Here is an 8,587-nt window from a genome sequence, read left to right as displayed (position 1 = left end):
TCATACTTCAAATTTTGACGGCATGGACAAAAATTGGAGGAAGTTAACTGCAATCGGTAATATATGTATTCTCACACTGTGTTTCAAATCACTGCTTGCATATGAAATTAATCCATCGGACGGTATGCTCGATAGTTTAGGATATCATTTATAGCATTAACATTGATGGAATTAATAAATCCACAGGATATGTCTGTCAAAATACAATAATGATAAATAGCAAAACCAAGAGTTGGCTGACAATGGTCATTGCGCTAATTCCAATCTGACAAATATGTCTTTCCACGTCTTCATTTGAGGCAGGTCATCGTCATAAAGTAAGACGCGTCCTCTCCTTTTTTTCATGGTCCGCTACGTACATTGAACGTCTTTCATGTCATCATGTCGCATTTCAAAGTAATAACGGTCAACGACTGCATTCTTGTTGGTTGCCAAGGGGCTGCTGCACAAATAAGAACTTTTTTTCCTCTCTTTGTGTGGCAGCAGAGAGCCGACGACGTCAGATCGGTTCCTTGAAGTGGAGCCTGAATAAACCTTGAGAAGAGACTCTCCTTTCAATCTGCTATCACACACACACTGCGAGACTCAATTACTGCCCAATTCCCCTTCTTTATCATTCGTCATCGACCTCTTTCATAACCAAAGCGACCAAGAGAGGCGGAAAAAGAAGCAAAACACGAGCAAACCGGAGTGTTAGTTGAGCCGTTCGATCCACGTTGGAAATAAGTAAAGTGCAAAGTAAAACAAGGTAAGTGTTTTTGTTTTATTTTACTGTGGCTGATCGACGCCGTGCTTTCGCTCTCATCACATGCTCCTGAAATCACCGCTTTGTAGATTTAATTTTTTGTGGTCAACACGACTTGAAAGCAGCAAATAAGTTAAAATCTGAGTTTTGTTGTGCTTAAACGCATTATCCAATTGTTCTTATGCACTCCGTCTTTTCACGGTGATTTGATAGTGGGACAGATCGTCTTTTGTGTTGCCTTGCTTGCTTCGTTTCTCACACATCGCCCTACGCAAATAATTTGTTTTCTTTTTGGTCCAAATGTGACTATTTATGAGAATATTTAACTTGACGGTACCTTCCTGGTGCTTTTGGTTTTTAGTCAACGTACGCTTATCGCTTTGGTGCGATGTTGTAATACTGTTTTGAAGGTGCAGCGCGGTCCACTTTAACGAGGATCCAACAAATTATCCCCAAACGCAACATATTCCCCAAGCATGGTTTCGATTTAGTCCCACAATTTGAGCTTCCCTTCACCACACACACACCACCATGTTCGTGATGCCCCCGGTTCCGTTGTTTGGCTGGTCATTAAGACAACCTTGTGGGGTTTAGGTCTCTTCCTCAACCGGAGAATCTGAAAAAATATGTTCCACGCGCGTGCGTGTGTTTGCGTGTGTGTATTCACATTATCGTCCGTTTCTCTGCCCCCACTGCCAAAACAACAAGCTCCTCGCCATCTTGGCTATCTTCGATGTAATCCCCCCTCCCCAACACCCCACAAACACCACCACTCACCGTCACATACATCCACGTTGTGTTCCTAAGTTTAAGAAACAAAGTTTTGTGCTTAAAAAAAAGAACACCAAAAGCGGGTATCGGTGACGGGGAGCTCACGGGAGTATATTGACGACTTTGTCTTTGACGTTTATGGTAGCAAATGTAATGAGCGGAGCATTGAGTTAGCCATGAGTGGGCAAGACGTCGGTGCGTCTCGAAGGCGACATAGCTCGTCATTTTCGAGAAGCAGGTGGATATAAAATTGTTGAAACCTGGGATCAACTGCCCCTTCACACACAAGTGTGTGTATTATTTATGGTGTGTGAATATGTGAATTCAAGTAGAGCTACAGCACGCAGTGCTTTGTTGATCTTTGAATGAAGCAAAACTGGCAGGAAGGGAAACAGAAGGATGTTAATTACTATGAATCTTATTAAGGGGAGAATAGCTAGTGTCAATTCTGTCCAAATAGCACGAATTAGTCTATAACGAACTGTCGTTTAATTAATATAAGCTTGTTAACATACACAATACATTGATTGTGGGCGGTGTATCTCTTTTATGTTGTAATCCATGTTGAGCTACACTTGAGATTTAAAAAGAGACTCCCATTAATCATTTTAGCATCCTCTCCTCTTTTCTCTTATTGTAGTGATTGTGACACACTTTTTAGCCTGGAGTTAAACTTGGGGAGCTCACGGGTCCAAAAAACACAGTTCTATCTCTTATTTTTAAGTTGTTTAGCTGTTCCATGTTGTTGCACACATTGAGGCAGTGCAGCTAAACTTAAGATCAATGTCCAAAGGGGACAGGAAAGGAAAAGCCAAACCAAACAAGCACATGCTTTGAAATGGAAAATGTGATCATTTCAGCCCCCCCTCTTTTGTTTGGCCATTTATTGCTGTAAAGTCATAGTGCCGAGAAGCAGATGTTTAGCCAAACATGAAGGCACAGACCCCCTGTCCTTATGGGGATGGTGTTCCCTCCTCACGCTGCTGATGCATCGACATGACAGCTGCTTGATTTCATGGAGCTGCTTAGGTGCCATTAATGGTATGACTGGATTGAGGCCGGGCAATACATCTCAGCTTTTCAAATTCTCAAATGCTGTTCTCACATTTGTTCACAGTGTGCTGCACAAATATAGAACATAGTTGTGTTAAGTGGTATCTTGACTCAAGTGCCACGACCAATTTCCTCAATCAAATAAAACTGATGTCATCAATCTGTTTCAGCCCCACCCCTTAACAAGTATTGTGTTTTGAATAAATGCAAAATACCCGCCCACCCAGATGCTTTTGCTCCCCCCCCCCCCCCGTTAAGGCGCAGATCTCTAAATATCTATTTTAAACAGACTGTATTTTATTTATTCATAGTAGCTATTATTTTTGTTCAATACTAACTTTTTCATGACCAATACCTTAAAAATAGAATCATTTGTGATTTTTCATTGAGGCTAGTCTAATCGGCAACAGTTTGAAAATATTAGGTGTTCAGATTTATGTCGTCAGAAGTCAATGTTGGGCAAAGAGTTCTATGCGCTTTTTAAATCTGCAATTGCACGTTTGTAAAATGTGTATAAATTTGCAAATAATGAGAGCCGTATGAGGAGGCTGGTTTGATTGGCACACATGTACAATATGGCAAGTGAGAAGGGACTCTTTTACCACATCAATCAGTATGAGGTTGGTGTTGGCAACTCAATAGAGCCATTTAAGTCATTTGATACAGAAATGAAAACATGGCAGGCACAAAAACATTTTGGCATCAAAAGTGAAAGCGACAAAGTTTTATTTCTGCTGCAGACGCTGCCGTGAGCATAGTGCCCTTTTCAGTGCGATATGTCAAAGTGGCCACCATATTGGATAATATCGTTGTATTGTCATGAACATTTCTAATTCTCCTTGTTAAGCACTTTGTTCCAGCTTCAGTTGTTGTTAAAGTGCTATATAAATCAACATGTATTGTATTGTACATTTGTGTTACAATGACAGAATATAATAAAGAGTAATGGTTCAGTATGATTGACTTATAGCATGATGATACATCTCAGAGAAGCAAATGAATGAGGGCTCTTCAAAGATCTCCTCACTTTGCCACTTCCAATGTGACCGCAATGTCGACATATACAGTAGTAATTCAGCACGGAAAGTAGGATCTCTGTGTATGTACTGTAAATGTTGTCGATGGTAATACAGTGAGACCTTGGCTTACGAACTTAATTGGTTCCCAGACAGAATGTGGAAGGCGAAAAGTGTGTATCCCCAAAATGAGAATAATCCGTTCCCAGGTCTCCATAAAATATAATTTTCAACTAAATAAGCCTTAAAACTACACACGACATATCTCATTCTATGTATAATAAATGTGCTGTTGTATTGTAATGAAAGAAATACATTGCACCGTATAATAAAGTCACTTTATTTACATTTGTGATGGTCGTTGATGGCTCTTAATTGACACCTGTTGCTTTCTGACTTGTAAGGTCTTATGAAACTGAGGCATCACATTATCATTCATCATGTTGATAATTCTCATAGCCACAGTCTTTTCTGGATGGAACTGTTCAATAAAAGCCGGCACATCATTCCACTTAGCAAATCAAATCCTGTGTGTTGAGGATCTCATTATGGTCAGCGACAAGCTCCTCGATGTCATCTGCATCCACTTCGCGTCCCATGTTCTGTTCAATGGAAACAATGTCGTCCAAAACAACAGAGTCATGAGGATCAAATCATTCAAAGTCCCTCTCAAGGGCCACAAATTCTTCCATGCTGCTTTCAAGGATCGAAGGGTAACATCATGCCAAGCCTTTTCTATCAGCTGAACACAATGATACACATTGAAATGGACTTAGCATATCCGCTAAGCGGCTAAATCAGACAAACGCACACCTCGTTCGTGTTTCTCAATGATCTTCTTCTCCTTGACTGTAATTTTCTTTTGTGTCTTCTTAGGCTGAACACGAGCCTGTGGTGTCTTTTTCATTCCCAAAAAAGCAAAAGTATCTGTAAAAAAACTCCTTGGAGGCGATCGATGTCTGTCTCGAGATTAAAAACATGTAGCGTCCACCAGTTGTATTGTCGTGAAGTCCATCAACTTTGACCGCAAAAATAAATCCAGATGAGCTTTCAACTTTGTAAATATAATGAAAAAATGCAATGAAAAAAGTCTCTTTCTCTCTCTCTCTCTCTCTCTCTCTCTCTCTCTCTCTCTCTCTCTCTCTCTCTCTCTCTCTCTCTCCATTCTCTCCATTCTCTCTCTCTCTCTCCGTTCTCTCCATTCTCTCTCTCTCCGTCCTCTCTCTCTCTCTCTCTCTCTCTCTCTCTCTCTCTCTCTCTCTCTCTCTCTCTCTCTCTCTCTCTCTCTCTCTCTCTCTCTCGCTCTCTCTGGATCGACGTGTGCATTGAGAGAAAGGGGGTGTGGAAAGGCAGGCCGGCTGGGGCGCTTTTCGCTCATGTGCTTTGGTGTTCTTGCGCGGAAGATTACTCCGCCAGCCGTGGTGGTGGTGTGGGGGGGTGGTATCGCAAAAAGTAGTGCGTAATCCAAGGTTTAATTTTCAGAAATTTAACGTTCGTAAACTGAAAAGTTCGTAAGGCAAGGCGTTCGTAAACCGAGGCCCCACTGTACTTAATACTGTACTTGGCCAGTGGGCGAAAGAGGGCCAGCCAGTGCCTATTGCTAAGCGCACCATTCAAGACTGTTGACTGTGTGGTAGCGCCACACAATTCATGTACACTGTAAGATCATCAAAAATATAGAGCTTTACGTAAGGTAAATATACTAAGGCTGTCCTTTAAATGGGCAAGTGACATCAGTTGCTCTTTTTTCATTTTGTATATGTGTGTTTTGACTGATTGACTATTTTAATAAAGGGCTGAAAATGCTTCTTGAGCATCTACTTGCTGCTAATGCAAGATATATCCCGCTAAGCAAAACGACAGGTTGTAACGTGAAAAACTCTTGGACTAACATTTTGCACTTTTTCATATTAACGGTAGTCAAGAGCCAAAACGTAAAAGGTTAACAAACCTGTCAGCCATTGTTTACTTTGTTGCTTAGAAAAGAAAGCATATAGCGCTACTACCTCAAACACATTGGAAATCCGTCTAATACTCAGTCTTTGTCATTCTCTTATATTGGAGCTGTTATTTTAGAAGCTATAAAGGAAAAAACTCTGCTTAACATGAACAGAGGAATTAAAGTTAGACATTGTTAAGCCCTATTTGCATGTCTACCAAAGTCACAGCAAATGGTTGGTATCGACTAAGCTGATTAGGTGAAATTAAGTTCACGAGCTCTGTGTCTTTGGGTGCTGAATCCGACAGAACTTGGACAGGTTTGGAGAATACAATCCCATGTGCACACAAAGCTGTGTGCACCTTAATCCTTTATTACCAAATATTTTATGGGAGAAATGAGAGCCAAGCTTTCCATGTTTGAGAATATCTCAATTTATTAAGTCTGTGTGTTTAAATCAATAATGTTTTGTCTCCGAATCAAATTGGCTCATCCAGCCAATGACTGACTTAGATGAGGCATGCTAAACGATGCATCTGTTAAAGGCCAGGCGCATAGCATGCTGATTGGATGTTGTCATCAGACCATCCTTCTGAAAATTTGCAGCAATGAATTGAGTTTCTGCTCATGGCACTCAAATGTTGTAGAAAAATGTAATTTGTCATTAAGTGGATTTTACTCAATGTGAAACATTCAAATGTATTGGTTTGTGTTTCAAAAGTCAGTTCTCAGACGATGTTAAAAAGAAATTCGGATGACAAATCAATTTGAATATCCATGCTGTTGACTGCAATGGTGTAAATACTGTCACCGATTCTTTTGCTTTAACGCGATGCCTCCGTATGATCTAAACATAGTTTTTGAACTGTCATTCATATGTGATGTCACCATATCACAAACTGTCAGTATAACTGTCAGTTCTACTGTTGTCAGCTCTTGTGTGAAACACTTCTTGCATTGCAAAATTAAGTCTTCGTTTGTGAAAGAAACTGTAGTTTTCGGCACAGTTATATTTAAATACTAAAACAATAACACTATTCACAAGTTACTAAGAAGGATCACATTCTGACAGCAGAAAAGACAACATGCATTTGTTTTATTATTCATCTATGATTAGTGAGGATTTCAGGTTTACATTTATATTATGGGTGTCTATAAAGTTCAGGAAAAACAGGAATGAAATACTGCATTTCATCTTTTAGGTCACGGGTTCGCAACCTTTGGTTCTTTCATCCTTATGTTTTAGCTCTTTGAAAATAAGTTATAAATATCTGATCTGGCGGCCGAAATAGACTTTGTCTTTAGTCTTAACCTTTTAGTTTTATTAGTTTTGTCTTAGTCCTCATCTTTTGAGTTTTAATAGTTTTAGTGATGTTTTAGTCACTTTTATTTGACAAAAAAAGTGACTAAAACCATCACTTTAGTCACTCAAAGATGTCTGTCTAGTTTTAGAGGACAAATACTCAAAAATGTATTATTATAGTTTTATTCAGTTGTAATTAAAATTAGACATACAGTACAAGGTCTCCACCCAGTACTACTAACATGTGCTTTAAATGTCTACAGGTGAATAAAAACCCACGTGACTAACTTATAAACCACTTCTGATATTTCATTTTTGAGCAATGGCCAAAATTACAATGGATCAGTAATGTTTTTCAAACGCATCATAAATTTAACAGCATTTTAATGTTTTAAAGTTTATTTTATCCTCAGAGCTGACAATGTGGATACTTTTACACCCTGATTCCATCACTGGAGTTCAGAATACATAATAACATATATCAACACCTGTATGATAATACAAGAGAAATGATTCATACATTTCATCCAATCCCATCATCCAACAACTAAATTACAGAAAATAGCCAATTCATGTTATAATTCCGACATCTGTTTAATCAATTTTTAATCTTTGATTACACGCCTAACAAGATAATAAATTGAAGTTAGCCGTGATGCTAGCTCGGCCAAAATAACTCAAGCCTTAAGTTTTCCCATTTGCAATAGGAGTTATGTGGAAAACTTTAACGTTACAATGCATTTTATCACAAACCATCGTCGAGTAACATTGAACGCTAACAAATGTATACAGTATGATCTGTTCATATGGCTAATTAAAGGACAACCGAAATCAATTTTTTGTTCCCTAACTGACATCAGAAAAACGTTTTATAGCATCTAAAATACCCAAAACGCGCAGTATATTATATAGTTTTTAGTCAAATGCAAAACACCAATAAAAATGACGTAAAGTGTCCATAAACTACTTCAAATTGAACCCGGAAGTGGCTAGTTTCAGAAGGTCCCGCCCCCTTGTTCGTGGTATAACGCCAAGACTCGAGAATCAAAACAATGGCTTCAGATTCGGAAAAGATGCTTTCTTGTTACTCATCAAGTTATGAATATGATTCAAATAGTTCTGAAGAGGAAAGCATACATGTTTGCAATCTATTAAAGAATTTATTCCGGTCATTTTGATGCATCTGAAGAGAAATGTAGTGACAAACTCTGTAGTACTCACAGTACCCAAAAAAAAGGCAGGAGAGGGGGACAAAGCTCCGTGGAAATTGTCTCCTGGGACGTTTTGTAAGCGAACATCAAATACACTGTAGAAGTCTTGGCGCAACACACAACGATTCACCATCGCATTATTTATGTGTTTTCCTTCTAATTTCGCCATCAACACGGATCAACATGAAGTTTTCAGACCAAACAAAGTAAGGCAAAATGCATTGAGGTGATGCAAGGTATGTCCTTTCTCGGTTAGGAGCATTCCTTCAGTGACGTAGGTTGAGGACTCGTCACCAACTCAAAAATAAGACTTCCGGAATATTCAGCGCAAGTCTTAAAACGTAAAATATAGCTATATGCGGTGGAATCTTTGTAAAATACGCTCAGTAGAAGTCATTTGAAGCGATTTTACAAATTACGGACACAACTTGTCCGGAGACGTCGGTTGTTCTTTAAGATTTACCTGCAAAAAAACAGAAGCGTGGGAAGCCTTCAGAGGCCATTCGAGTTTTGTATGATGTCCTATTTTAGTTATCAAAAAGTCAGGTT

General features: G+C 39.1%; 1 protein-coding gene across 8 annotated transcripts in view; it reads left to right on the top strand.

The window, feature by feature from the left end:
- Window positions 1-496: 496 nt before the first annotated feature.
- The window catches only part of baz2ba (bromodomain adjacent to zinc finger domain, 2Ba), a 112,347-nt gene continuing 104,256 nt past the window's right edge, over window positions 497-8,587 (top strand). For all 8 annotated transcript variants that reach the window (XM_088992254.1, XM_088992253.1, XM_088992251.1 and 5 more), the window contains exon 1: window positions 497-748. The gene's annotated coding sequence lies outside the window, so the exon portion shown is untranslated. The remainder of the gene's footprint in view (window positions 749-8,587) is intronic.

The sequence above is a fragment of the Hippocampus bargibanti genome, linkage group LG03 (genome assembly GCF_051943395.1).
Source record: "Hippocampus bargibanti isolate YZ-2025 linkage group LG03, ASM5194339v1, whole genome shotgun sequence".
NCBI lineage: Eukaryota > Metazoa > Chordata > Actinopteri > Syngnathiformes > Syngnathidae > Hippocampus > Hippocampus bargibanti.
The sequence above is the reverse complement of the archived record's forward strand: the minus strand, read 5'-3'. Positions and strand labels throughout refer to the sequence as shown.